We start from the raw sequence: 14,536 nt of genomic DNA, 5'->3' as shown, positions 1-14,536 counted from the left end.
AGCCAGCTAAATCTCCCTCTCCAATGGCAACTGAACGGCGGTCTCTAATGGCCGCCATTTAGAAGAGCCCAGCCGGGAAAAGGAATGTGCTGGAGGGGTTTGTGAAGAAATGAACCTGATTTTGCTGACCGGGACAAAGGAACAGTGAAAGTATCCTGGTATTTAACACCTACTAAAGACACATTGTTCCCAGACTGAGTAAGCAGCGAATGGATATCAAAGGAAAACTTTTTTCTTTTCACTCTCCTTCCAAACGGAACAGCTTTGAGAGAAATCGAAACCCGCATTGAAGGTATGCTAAATGCTAAAGACTGTGCTAATGCCAAAGGGATATGGATTTCTAAATATTTAAAGAAAATTTTTTCTTCTGCTGTGAGTGGGAAGGAAGAGGAAAAAACTTGAAGTAGAAGTTGAAAATAAGGAGCAGACTGCCTAGAATTTTAAAGAGCCATTTGAACATTAATAAGACTTCAAAAGACATATTATAATTGGAATTTTGTGATTTAATAGCAACCCCAGAAAAAGAAATGGAAGAAGGGGAAAAAGTGCTAAATGAAATAGTCTATCTGGATTGTTTGGTGACTTTGCATCTTTTGGGAAACTTTTTTTTCTTTGTTTAAAAACACTCGGGTGGTTGTGTTGGGAAAAATTTTTCCTCTTTATAATCCACTTCATATAATGCACTTTAAATTCATCCACTTTTGGATGAATTTAAAATTGAATATCTAAAATATAAAAAAGAAGAACAAGACTGGAAAGATACCTTGGACATTCTTTTTCAATCTCTAGAAATGGCGGTGCATTCCTATGGAGAATTGATTGCGCAGCAGGATAATTGGGACAAAGAAGGAACTATTTTTGATGAACATGTGACCCTATTGGGGGAGAAGAAGGAGGAAGAGGAAAAGGAAAAAGGGATTTTAAAACCTAAAAAAACAACCAAAACAGATAAAAATGAGTTGAAGGGTAGATATAAGGTTAGAAAACAACAGGAAGGGGGAAAGCACAAGAAGAAAAGGGAGGTGGAAAGACAAAGGGGTAAACAGGGTAAGGAAAAGAATAAGCAAGGGAGAAAGGAAGGGGTGAGAAGTCTCAATGATGGGAAGCAAGATTTGAAGAAACAAAATTTATTTAGAGACAATGGGTAAATTTAATTGAAAAAGGGATTCTGTAAGGTACATAAGATTGTGTTATTATAGGCATTTATAGAATAAAATGTTTAAGATATAAATATATAAATAAGTATCAATAGGTACGATTAAAATGGTCTTGACAGGGGTACTACCTATATTATATATCTATAAATTTCTTTGTTATTGTCGTTCTTTCTTTTTCTTTTTCTCTTTATATAATATATTGTGTGACTTTAGGATGTGCTAAACAGAATCCCAATACAAGTTATGTGTGATATTAAGTATTATTAGGTTAGGGGAAAGAGTTAAAGGCGTCATACTCTAATTAGTGTACAGGAGAGGTTTTGTTTAAAGAGAAAAAATGAATGGATAGTTGAGAACAGACAAAGAATGTTAAGTATTATGACTTGAACTGAGATAAGTAGAATAAAACTAAGAGAGTTAAAAAAAGGAAGAAGCTATATAGAAAATGGAAAACGGTAATAAGATATGGAATGATATATAAAAGGAATATGATTTTTGAAGAGGTGCCTGTGTGATGAGTTTTAACCCGGGATCAAGCAACTTTCAGAAAAGTTGTTTATGTTTTTATGTTTTATGTCTTGTTTGTTTTTTTATTGGAAGAGAATAATGAAAATGTATAAGACAGATGGATATAAAAAATGTACACAATCTAAAGTTAAAGAGATATAATTTGAATAAATAGAAGGAAAGGAAGTAATAAAGAGAAGTTTGGGATAAGATATGAGGATGAACAGATAAGGTAAATATATATATCAAATTGTGCTTGTTTGAAAATGTGATAACTTGGAACAATTCTGTCTTTAAATAAGATGTTGTATTGGCTTTTTAAGAAAGAAAAACTCTTATATTATTATATTTTATGTTTTGTTTGTCTGTGTATTGTTTTGGAAAATCAATAAAATTTGTTCAAAACAACAACAACAACTTACACTTCTTATCTTCCTCCTGCACGTTCTTTTCCGATCGAGTTCTTCTTTGTGGTGTCCATTTCTGACCACCGCTGCAACTGCCTTCGGGAAAGGGAGTAATGGCCAGCTGAGGAGGAGAGATGCGGCTCTCCTCAACCCTGCTGGTGGTCTCCCCCCTCTTCACCACCTCTACGGGGTGGCTTAGCCCTGAAACCAGGCGGCTCGGGGCATTCCAGCGGCGAGCCCAGACAGAAACTGCGCACGATTGCAGATTTCTGTCTGTTGCCGAAGCCCTTCAAACGGGAACATCATTACCGTGATTATTGATTATTATTTCACTAATTATTCAGGTGATACAGAACTTCAGACAAAGGCAGAATAACAGAGTTGGAAGGGACCTTGGAGGTCTTCTAGTCCAGCCCCATGCTCAAGCGGGAGATCTTACACCAGGGGTCTCCAACCTTGGCAACTTTAACCCCCAGAATTCCTCAACCAGCAAGCTGTCTTAAAGTTGCCAAGATTGGAGAGCCCTGCCTTGTACCATTCCGGACAAATGGCTTCGAGTCTCTTCTTAAAAGCCTCCAGTAACGAAGCACACCCACAATGTCTGAAGGCAAAGCTGTTCCACTGGTTAATTGTCCTGTTAGTAAGTTTCTCCTTAATTCCAGGTTGCTTCTCTCGTGGATTAGTTTCCTTCCATTGTTTCTTGTCTGACCTTCTGGTGCTTTGGAAAATAAATTGACCTGCTCATCTTTGTAGCCCCAGAGGCTGTGATGTTTCATGTCCTTTGCTTCATGCACTGCCTGGGGGGGCCACTGTACTTCTTTCCCCCGACTTACACACCTGCACAATTTCATTTCTGTTGCTGCTGCACCAACCTCAGAGCCCGAGAGAGGCTCCTAAAGAGGGATGAAAGGGCAACGGATGGAGCGATGGTGCCAGATGTTCATCTCCAGAGCTTCTGAGAACAGCCGTGGTTAGCAACTGCGTGGAAGTTAACTGTCAGGGTTCCGACAATTGCCCTAATTAAATCATGAGCCAAGCTTCAAAGGAATCCAAAAGATTTATTAGGAGCAACATGTCCAGCATTAACCTGTATGAAGCCAATTCTGAGACACGTAATTTACTACCACCTATGACCCTGTTTCCCCCCAGCCCCCTGGATGTGTCATAGATCAGATTCTCCAACGAAAGGGAGGGTGGGAGAGAAAGAAGAGGAGGAAGGGAAAGGAATGGGAACGGAAAGGGGAGGGGAGAGGAAAGGGGAAGAGAGGAGGGGAGGGGAGGGGAAGGGAGGGGTGGGCAGAGAGAGGAGAGGAGAGAAAGAAGAAAGGAATGGGAAAGAGAAAGGGGAGGGGAAGAGTGGGAAGGGAGAGGAGGGAAGGGGAGAAGATTGGAGGAGGGCAAGAGAGAGGAAAGGAGCGGGAAGAGGAGGGGAAGGGAGGGGGTGATAAAGGAGAGGAGAGGGAGGGAAGATGGAAGGGAGGGGGTGATAAAGGGGAGGGGAGGGGAGAGAAGAGGAAGGAGGGAGAGGAGAGCGGAGGGCTGGGGAAAGGGAGGGGTGGGCGTGGGAGAGGAGAGGAGAGAGGGTGGGAGAGAAAGAAGGGGAGGAAGGGAAAGGAACGGGAACTGAAAGGGGGAGGGGGAAGGGAAGGGGGAGGGTCCAGTCGAAAGGAAAGACAGGCGGGGTGTGTGTGTGTGAGGGGGAAAGCGGTTCGGGTGGAAAGTCACCGTCCCAGGAACAAACACGGATCTTTAACCGGACGCCCAAGAGCCTGGCTATCCGCCCTTCGAATCCCTTCCTTCAACACCGCCGTAGCTGTAACTCAGACAGCGACCGAAAGCCCCAAGCAGATTCCGCCCAAAGTTGCCCAGAAGCCTCCGGATGAGGGGGGATCGCCCGCAGGGGCTTCGCGAGGACGGTGAAGCGAGGGGGCATCGCGGTGGCCGCCTCCACGCAACGGGCACTGGCGGATGGTGACCGCTGAGGGTGGTGGGCAGGATCTGGCTAGGACACCCCCTCCCCTCCCCTCCCCTCCGCCCTGGCCCGGGAGAAATGGAAAGCGAAAGCGTTGGCTTCCCTCTTTCCCGGAGGAGCCGCACTTTGGAGCCCTCCGGCGGAGCTGGAAAGAGCCGCAAGGCTGGAGGGCGATGTCGCCCAGTTGGACGCCCCTCTTGGTCCTTGGGGCGGCGCTGGGGGCCTTGGTGCCGGAGGGGGCCGGCTGCGGTGAGTTCCTGGCCGGGGTTAGGTGGGGGATGAAGCACAAAGGGAAGAGGAGCGTTTGGGATTCGTCTCTCTCTTTCTCTCCTCCCTCCTTCAAGCTCCATTGCCCGGGTCTTAGCAACTGAGACAACGAATCGGTGGAATTGCCTCCAGAGGCTGTGAACGCTCCCACACTGGGAAGAGGTTGGACAACCGTTTGTCTGAAAGGGTAGAGGGGCTCCTGCTTGGACAAGACCTCCAAGGTCTCTTGCAACTCGGTTCTCTTCTGCCTTCTTTACCCCAGGTTTCACTGAGTTATGTTTTTTTAAGTATTTCGTTGTATTTATGAGAAAATAAGGCCTGGAAGCAAAAAGAGAGAAGGTCCGGAGTTCCTCCTCTCTCCTGCCCGAACAAAGGAGGGAGCAGCCTGCACTGGTCCTAAAACAAGCCCCAGTTGCTCTTTGGAAGGAGAGATCCTGACGTTGAAGCTCCAATCCTTTGGCCCCCTAAGGAGAAGAGACCAGGACTCCTTGGGGAAAGGCCAAAGGAGGAGGGGTCGGCAGAGGAGGGGAGGGTTAGGGACATGAGTTGGGGCAAAGGAGACAGTGGAGGATGGGAGGGGGGAGGAGCTTGGGGTGCTGTGGTCCGTGGGGGCCGCGGAGAGTCAGAAACAACTTAGCTGAATAACCAAAAGGAAGCTTCTAGGTAAGGCAGGCAGTGATCTCTTCTGCAGTCAATTAGGGACCTTCCCCCAAATCAGGGCTCTTCCAACTTGCCAGCTTGAAGACTTGGGGACTTCAACTCCCAGCATTCCTCCTCCAGTCATGTTAGCTCGGGAATTCTGGGAGTTGAAGTCCACGAGTCTTGAACTTGCCAAGTTGGAAGACAAGCCTTGCCTTCAATCCTAGCTTCCGTTGGAAGGCAGAGCCATGAATTGATGATATGAGGCTGCTCAGTTTGTTTTCGGGGGGAGAAGCCGTAGTATATCCAAAGGCTGGCCTGCTGTGTGGTTCATGAGGCTGCAAAGAGTCCGAGGCGACCGAAGGACAACCGCCTGCACTAGAGCTGCACCCTGGTCAGCAGCCCTCCTGGTCTCCTGGAAAAGCCCTGGGGGAAAATGGCAATTGGGGAGGAGCCAGTTGTCCAACTCACGGGTTACTTTCCATGTGAATTGGGCCCCACTGACTCTCCCCACAGTTACCAAGGGGGTTGCGATCTGGGTCACACCCACCAGCAACTGGCTGGGAACCCAGAAACCCAGAGGAGCTGCACCGTAACCAGATGTGGGCTTTGTAGCTGTTTCCAGGGTCCACCAAGGGATGCTGGTTTCAAGTTTAAAGGCGGGTTTGAGCTTCAAGGCATCAATCCTTAGATGAAGGGCCGAAAGGGGGTGGCCCATGGGTTGGGTGGGTGGGGGCCTGCTGGATGACCGGATGTAGGAAGAAATGAAGCTGTAGTCCAGAGCCCCTAATTCTGCCCTCTTCCCTCCTCCTCCTGCTCCTCCTCTCCAGGCTCCCTCAGGCACTCCCTGTGGTATTTGTACCCGCAAGACTCAAAGCCCAGCCAGAAGCTGCCTCAGCCTTTCATTCAGAGCTACCTGGATGACCAGCCCATCGTCCGCTATGAGAGCCTCCTCAGGAGGATGGAGCCCCTGGTGCCCTGGATGCAGGAGGCGGAGAAGGAGAGGCTCCAGACTCTCGAGTGGGTCTTTGGGGTTGGCCTGGAGAAGTTATCAAACCTCAGCCATCAGACTGGAGGTGAGCAGAAGCAGTGCCACCTGTGGCCTTCAGGGACAGAAAAGGCCACAATGGTGAGGTCTTATTCTGCAGTGGAAAACACACAAACACACACACACACAATTTTTTTCCTAACCTATAATTTCTCCCGGGCGTGGCTCCACCCAACAAGGGCTAATTGCAATAGCAGATCACTTTCAAGATCACATGAAGTGTTAAGTAACTTGAATGCAAGTTAATTAAAATGCAAAAGTATGAAGATCGCGTTTGGTGTTACTACTGCACAATAAGGCCACACTTGTGATACTATGTCCAGTTTTAGTCCTATAAAAAAGAGGCTAAAACATATGATGGGGACCTGGGTATATCTGGTTTAAGAAAGAGAGGGGCTCAGGCTGACATGTAGTGGTCTCCTGTTATTTGAGGGGCTGTCGCAGAAAGAAGGGCATTGAGCTATTCTCCAAAGCAGGGGTCGCCAACCTTTTGGACCTCAAAGACCACCAAACTCATAATTTTAAATCCCAGGGGCCAAAGATCCTGGGAAAATCTCCCAAAATGTCTGCAGGAAAATTCCCCACCCCATTTTCCTACCGATCAATCATTCTTTATTTGGGATAGTAGGATACTGTCTCCAGCTCCATTCTTGGGAGGGGGAGAGAGAGAGACTTTTGGCTTCATGCAAGGAAAGCAGCAGAAGCAGCAGAAGTCTTTTGTTCTCTCCCCAATCTGTGCCATAAATGAGTCTTTGTGAGACTTGTCATGCCGGCGCAGCCTCTTGGAGCAGGAGGCCTTGGAGGGTCCCAAAGACTCATTTCTGGCAGGAGTTGGGGGAGAGAAAGAAAGACTTTGCTGCTTTCCTTGTGTGCAGCCAAAATCAGAAGAAAGAAGCAGCCCGGTGGCCAGGCCAGGTGCGTGAGGCGAGTGGGGCAAGTTCCCCCTCCGCCCTTTCCTCCCTCCTTTCACTCCCTCATGTTGTTCGCAATGCAAGCGACGCAAGCCTTGTGTTCCTGCGCAGCCTGGATTAATTGCTTTGGGGTGACATTTCTCTGTGGACCACCAACGTTTTCTCATGGACCACTAGTGGTCCCTGGCCCACTGGTTGGCGACCACTGCTCCAAAGTACCTGAAGGCATGAGGAGAAACAAGGGATGGGAGCTCATCCAAGACAGATGCAACATAGAATTAAAGAGAAATGTCTTCACAGTGAGAACAATTAATCACAGTGGAACAACTTGCCTTCAGAAGTTGTGAATGCCCCAACCCTGGAGGTTCTTACGAAGCGATTAGACAATGATTTGACTGGAATGGTATAAGATCTCCTACTTAAGCAAGAGGTTGGACTAGAAGCCCTCCAAGGTCCCTTCCAACTCTGTTATTCTGTTAAAAGACTTTTCTCCTAGCGGGATAAAGAAGGGAAAGAGAAATCAGGTTTCTGTCAGATCCGTGTATCTGTCATTCCTTCAATGGAAGAAGAAAAGGAGGCGGGAGACTGATAATGAAATCCTTCTTGATGTAACCTGGATATATTTAACCTTATATCAAATTTGTATAACCTACACATGATACAATGGAGGGAGGAAACCCAGGTGGACGGAACCTATCACCTCTGAGAGAGACAGCCAGGAGATGAAGAGACCATAAAAATTCCACAGTGAGATGTGTCCTGGGAAACTCTGGAAAAGATCATTCTAAAAAGGGGGTGAGGGGGAATTAACAGGTTGGCTCTTTGTTTTACTAAATACACATCGAGATAAGGGGAGGGGTTTTAAACTCCCCTATCTATCTCTGTATGCCTGAGAGACCTTAGATGCTGCTTTTAACCACTACATGAATTGTCTCATCTCAATAAAGGATTCCTTTTGATACGTTCATCCTAGTTGATTGAATGGGAAAAGTTCTGTAGCCTGATAGTTTCCTTCCCTAGGAGGGGTGGGAGGTAGACTTTCACGTGTTCAGGGAGAAGAATCTTGGGCCTTTCTCACCACCCCTCGGGGTCTCTTTCAGGGCTTCACTCCTGGCAGGTGATGTGGGGCTGTGAGCTCAGGGAAGACGGGAGCAAAAGAGGGTTTTTGCACTACGGCTACAATGGGATGGACTTCCTCAAGTTTGATGAAGAGATCCTCCGATGGGTGGCAGCTCATCCCCAGGCTGAGAAGGTCAAGGAGAAATGGGAGGACCATCTAGAGTGGTCCCAGGGAAGAAAAACTACCTGGAGGAGACCTGCATTGAGTGGCTGCAGACATACCAGTCCTACAGGAGGTGGGCTCTGGAGATGAGAGGTGAGTGGCACTTTGGAGCATGTGTCCATCAGCTCCCCTCCCCATATTATTTCTGTCTTAAATAGGCAAGGGAGCAGCCTGGGGTCTCAGTGGTTAAGATGCTGGGCTTGTCTCAACAGTCCAGGTTCAAGATCTGAGCACCACATGACGGGGCGAGTTCCCATTCTCCTCCCGCTCCTGCCAAGCTAGCAGTTCAAAAGCCTGCAAGTGGGAATCAATGGGCACACACAGCGCTATGTGATGTCACGCTGGCCACCAGAGCACAGAAATTTCTCAGGACAGCATTGGCTCCCTTGAAATAGGGTGAACCCTGCCCCCTAGTGGCAGCAATGAGTAGCAGAGTAAAATCCGACTCCTTTTACCGTTACCTTTTGCATAGCCATGACCCCATTTAAGGTCACCACAGAAAAAGGTCAGGAAGTATCCCATGTCCAATTACAGAAGAAAATAACCCTCAATGCCCCCAAAATAAGGACTTCAAAGATGAAAATAACTGAACAATATATTCATGCTGGAAGACCCAGTTCTAGTTCCCTGGAAAAAAAAAGATTGCAAAGCAGAAGAAACTCATTCGAACCTCTCGGGTTTGAGTCCGAATCAAAATATGAAACTTTTCCCAATTTGTACCTGGGGCAACTTGAACAATTTCAATTCCAAACTACCAATTCAGGCTGGTGGTCAAATTTGGACGAAGCTCCAAGCAGTACAATTGTTTTGTCAGAATGAGAACTTGACCCAATTTCTATGTACCCCTTTCAAAAATCAATCTCAAGGGCTTCAGTGCCTCTAATCATTGAGGGTCCCGGAGGTTCAGGAGAGGAGAGAACCAGAGAGAGGATGGCCAGGTGAGGTCTTCCTACCTATTCAGACACCTGGCCAGAAACTCCCCAGAACTCCTCTTTTGCTGTTTCTGCAGAGCCTCCAGTGGGGAAGGTGACCCATAAGTGGAGGATGAGAGGCTGGAGGTCCTCATCTGCCAGGCCTTTGGCTTCTACCCCAAGGAGATCCGGGCCACCTGGAGGAAGGACAGAGAGGTCTGCAAGTATGAAGCATTCCATAGAAACGTGGCCCCCAACTCAGACGGGACCTATTATGTCTGGCTCAGCATTAAGATCGACCCCATGGAGAGGGACCGTTTTTGGTGTCACTTGGAGCACGAGGGCTTGCAGGAGCCCCTGGTCTTGGCCTGGAAGGAGGAAAGAGGTGAGAGCCTGAGGGGTTGGACATGCAGAAGTAGATTTTTCACCAGTGTGGGAAAGGTTGGGGAGAAGAAGTCTGGACATGCTTCCCCTCCCTCCATTGATCTTCCGGGACACCCAGGAGGGAATCTATTGGACATGTTTCCTTACCCTGATTGCATGGCCCAGGCTGAAGCTCCATCTAACCAATGCCTTGGTTGTGGCTCTTCTTCCTTCTGCCCTTCCAAGGCCATTTGCTCTTCCTTCTTCAAACTTGGTGGGGTTTCCTTCGCGGGGGGGACACTGCCTGGGGTGGGGTGTCCGTGCAAGAGCTCCACTTCAGGGAACTCAGCATCTCTCTAACCAGAACCATGTTTCTCCTTCTTTAGATACAGGGTGGGAAATTCTTATTGGAATCGCGGCTGCCGTAATCTTGGGAGCTGGGATTCTCTTCCTGATAAGTAAGTGAAACCAACATATCCACTGACATCCACCCCTGGGTCTTTCTGTGTTGGCTGAGCTGGTATGGGTGGCAGAACATCCCCACAAAAAACATTTTGAACAGGAGTCAGAGAGGAAGGAGAAAGTGTGCAGCCACTTTCCCAATTCCTGTATATCTCAGAAGGTTCCACCTTCCTCTTGTCTGAGAGGAAGTCTCTTTGGCCTTAATAGGCCGTTGAAGTAGACCATCTGAAGTAAAGGAACAGATATCAAGGGCTCCATAATAAAAATAAAATGTCCCATAAACCACCTGGGACGCCCTAGACAATCTGTAATCCTGCCCTGGAGAAGATCCATGGGCCATCTCACCTGGCAAGAGATACCTTCAGGGAAGCTCGATATGAAGATGGGGACCATGGAGGGAGGGTCCTGGGTCCTCTGGCCCCCATTGCAGTCACACCTGGGGACAGAGAAAAAGAGGGTCAGCAGAGGAAGGAGCCTGTCACCTCAGAAAATATTTCTCTGGTCTTTTAGAGTTGCCAACAGAAAGGGAGGAGGGAGCAGTGTAGGAGCTTGCAAAAATGAAACTGGATTCCATAAATGTTTTCATAGTTTCCAGGCGACTGAAGTTTCTCCCCACAAAATTCTAACTGGAGAACATGATTGATGACTTTTGGCTATGGATGTGTCCCATTGGAGAATATGAATGATGAGACACCCAGGGGTGGGGGAAACCAGGGTCAAGGGTGACAATGATACGATGTGTCTCAGAGTCGGCTACACCCAGGCAGCACCGGCATGTCCTCTCCTAATAAATAATCTTTGAGCTTTGAAAATCCGGCCTGAGACTCATGATTTAAATGGGGAAAGTACCAGAGCCCTGATAGAGCCATTCTTTCCTCGGCTTTGACTCAGAGCAAGAGAAAGGAGTGGGAAGGCGGACGTGGGAAGAAAGAGGGACCTTGAACGATGGACGTGTTTTTATACGCTTTGGGTTTGGGGCCAGGAAATCTAAAGGGCCTGATTCAGGACACAGTTGGGCAAGTAGAGTTTAAACAAAGGAAAGTGCATTTTCTATTAGAAGGAAAGTTGATAAGTCCTGTGCTGAAGTGGATGGGATGCTAGCTGGATTAAGATGGGATATTTGTATTAAGGTGCAATATTTGTGGTTTGGGGCTGTTCCATACAGCATTGTAGGCCTGCATTCCTATTGGTCCGGAAAAGCCGGGCCGTGATTGGACAAAACTCAAGCATTCTGATTGGTTCTTATTCGGCTGCCGCGATTGGGTAAAACCAAGTGCGGCAAGCTCAAATGCATGTCATAGGCTGCCTAGCCACAGCCAGCTCTATAAAAGGAGCTGCCTCGGCTGGGAGTCTTGTCTCAGTATCTGGTTTCCTAATCAAGAGCTGTTGTCACTCCTTCGAGTCTCGTCTCTCCTTGGGACCCACCGCCCAGACATAACAGGGGCCAGGAAATCTAAAGGGCCTGATTCAGGGACACAGTTGGAGCAAGTGAGGTAGAAGTTTAAACAAAGGAAAGTGCATTTTCTATTAGAAGGAAAAGTTGATAAGGATCCCGTGCTGAAGCGGATGGGATGCTGAGACCATCAGCTGGATTACGGTGGGACATTTGTATTGAGCTGCAATATTTGTGGTTTCTCACCTCCTGCTTCCCAGAGGAACCTTTGGGCGAAGGCCTCTCATTGGGAAAGGAGGAAAAGGCTGTCATAACGGAAGAAACGGGGTCATTTGTTCTGGTTATGCAGTAGCCCCTGAGGCTGCTCCAGTTTAGGGGGCAAGGGGAGGGAGAGAGCAGCGACAGCCGAGAGAAAATGGGGGAAAGGCTCTGCAGAGGAATGGGGTGGAAGGAGAGAGGGGGTGGGGGAGAGTTGGCAGATTTATTGATTTTTATATCACAATTCCACACTTTTGCTGTTCAAGGCAGCCACCATTTTAGGACTAGCCAAAGGTCTTTGATTTCCTGCAGGACCACCAAATGCAGACAGAGCAAAATTAGGAAGTAGATCAGGAGGAAGAGGAAGAGGATGGAAATGCCAATGAAAAGCCAGGCCTTCTGGGCCAAAAGGAAAATTTTAGAGAACCAACCAGAGTAAACCAGTGAGTGAAGGAACTGGAGCCCAGGATGGTCTCCTGGCTGAAATTGTGCAAAAGATCAAGTGCCTGTCGGGTGACGTGTATGTTACTCTCAATCCGGTTGTCATGTTGGTTGACCTAAAGGCAGCAGGAGGTGGTAAGCGCCTGGCAAAACCCTCCTTGTGAAGTGAAGAGCAGATCGAGGGCCCTGAGATGGTCCTGGACAGTCACCCCAACTTGTTCCGTTTCTCCCTGCAGGGCTCTTGGGTGCCTGGATGATGCGGGTAGACCTCCTTCCAGTTCAGAAGAGACGTTAATGCCATATGGCTCTCTCCAGCTTTCTCACACACACACACCCAACCCTGGGAAAAGTCTCTTTACAAAGGTATGGAGCCAAGTCCCTTGGAGATGCAGGCATGGAGATGAGGGCCTCAAGGTCTTGTGAAATGTTACTGCCGACGTGAGACAAGATGTCAGATCTGTGTATCTGCCATTCTTCAATGGAAGAAGAATAAAACCGCAGAGGCCAGGCGAGCTACTTCTTGGAAAGCTACAAGAATGTGGGATAGACAGTGTGCTGGTCAGACAGCATATAGTTAAATGGGAATGAGGGAGCTGTCCCCTTAAGTGGAATGCCTCATGGAAAATGTAGTTCATGCCCTCATGGGAAATGTAGTTCATGTCATGTGGTCACATCTGTAATCCTGATCGGCCACTGAATTGACCTCTGTTGGGTTGGGGAAAGCCTTTGTTCTTTCCTTGCCTGGAGACCCAGCAGTGTGCCAGATCTCTTTGCTGTACCATTATGGGATGAAGATAACCATATTTTCACACTATGAAGACAACTAGGCAAAGATTGGACATTAGATGAATCTTGACATAACCTTGAGTTATACCTTGAGGATGCCTAGTATGATCCATTAAAGAATCTTTGTATGGAAGTCTTTGTAGAGTTTAACTGCTTATCTTGGATATTTTTTGGGAAGATAAATATGGCTTAAGACAAGACAGACAGCACCACTACCAGATGGATTTGTAACTGGCTGACAAAACATACTCAATGTGTAATCCTTAATGGAACTACATCCACATGGAGGGGAAGTCCGTAGAGGTGGGTATAACCACCCCCGAGGGTCTGTTTTAGGCCGAGTACTTTTAATATCTTCATAAATGATTTAGATGAGTGAATAGAAGGAAAACTGATCAGATTTGCAGATGACTCCAAACTGGCAGGAGTAGCCAACACTCCAGGAAAAAAAGCTGATCCAAATTGTAGGCTGCATTAATAGAGGATAAAACCATATAAAATATTAGTAGAGCTTTACAAAGCCTTAGTAAGACCACACTTGGAATACTGAGTCCAATTTTGGTCACCAGAATTTAAAAAGATGTAGAGATACTGGAAAAAGGATAGAGAAGAGCCACAAGGATGATTAGCGGGCTGGAAGGTAAAACTTATGAAAAATGGTTGCAGGAATTGGGTATGGATAGTCTAGTGAAAAGAAGGACTGGGGTGATATGATAACTTTGTCCCAATATTTGAGGGGCTACAAAGATTTAATTTCAAAAAAGATTCAATTTATTTTCCAAAGCACCAGAAGGTCAGACAAGAAACAATGGAAGGAAACTAATCCACAAGAGAAGCAGCCAGGAATTAAGGAGAAACTTACTAACAAGGACAATTAACCAGTGGAACAACTTTGCCTTCAGACATTGTGGGTGTGCTTCATTACTGGAGGCTTTTAAGAAGAGACTGGAAGCCATTTGTCCGGAATGGTACAAGGCACGGCTCTCCAATCTTGGCAACTTTAGGACAGCTTGCTGGCTGAGGAAATCTGGGGGTTAAAGTTGCCAAGGTTGGAGACCCCTGATGTAAGATCTCCCACTTGAGCATGGGGCTGGACTAGAAGACCTCCAAGGTCCCTTCCAACTCTGTTATTCTGCCTTTGTCTGAAGTTCTGTATCACCTGAATAATTAGTGAAATAATAATCAATAATCATGGTAATGATGTTCTGGTTTGAAGGGCTTCAGCGACAGAAATCCATGATCGTGCATGGTTTCTGTCTGGCCTCACTGATGGAGCACCCCGAGCCGGCTGGTTTCGGGGCTAAGCCACCCCGTACAGGTGGTGAAGAGTGGGGAGACCACTAGCAGGATCGAGGAGAGCCACATCTCTCCTCCTCAGCTGGCCATTACTCCCTTTCCCGAAGGTGGTTGCAACGGTGGTCAGAAATGGACACCACAAAGAAGAACTCGACCGGAAAAGAATGTGCAGGAGGAAGATAAGAAGTGAAAGTTGTTGTTGTTTTGAACAAATTTTATTGATTTTCCAAAACAATACACAGACAAACAAAACAGCACCACAAGCCGGAAGTCCCCAGAAGTGTAAGTTTTGGCTGACTGGGTTTAGTTGTAAAAGCAACAACTAAGGTACCCTGGAATTTAAACTTACAAAAAATAACTTCTCTCCCAAAGAAGAGTCGGAAGCAGCGAAGGAAAGTAAAAAGGGACAGATTTAGGTTTTTTTCCTTCTCTCTCC

General features: G+C 47.2%; 1 pseudogene across 1 annotated transcript; it reads left to right on the top strand.

The window, feature by feature from the left end:
• The first annotated feature begins 3,748 nt into the window (after nt 1–3,748).
• On the top strand, nt 3,749–12,598 carry LOC148126737 (zinc-alpha-2-glycoprotein-like; annotated as a pseudogene). Its single transcript, XR_015742465.1, has 6 exons — nt 3,749–4,292; nt 5,780–6,025; nt 8,009–8,283; nt 9,200–9,486; nt 9,851–9,922; nt 12,255–12,598. The product of XR_015742465.1 is annotated as a zinc-alpha-2-glycoprotein-like (transcript).
• Nucleotides 12,599–14,536: the final 1,938 nt, after the last annotated feature.

Source organism: Pseudonaja textilis, chromosome 2 (genome assembly GCF_049901715.1).
Source record: "Pseudonaja textilis isolate UNSWEBS1 chromosome 2, rPseTex1.2, whole genome shotgun sequence".
Lineage (NCBI taxonomy): Eukaryota > Metazoa > Chordata > Lepidosauria > Squamata > Elapidae > Pseudonaja > Pseudonaja textilis.
Note: the sequence above shows the minus strand (reverse complement) of the source record. Positions and strands in the feature narration are given on the sequence as shown.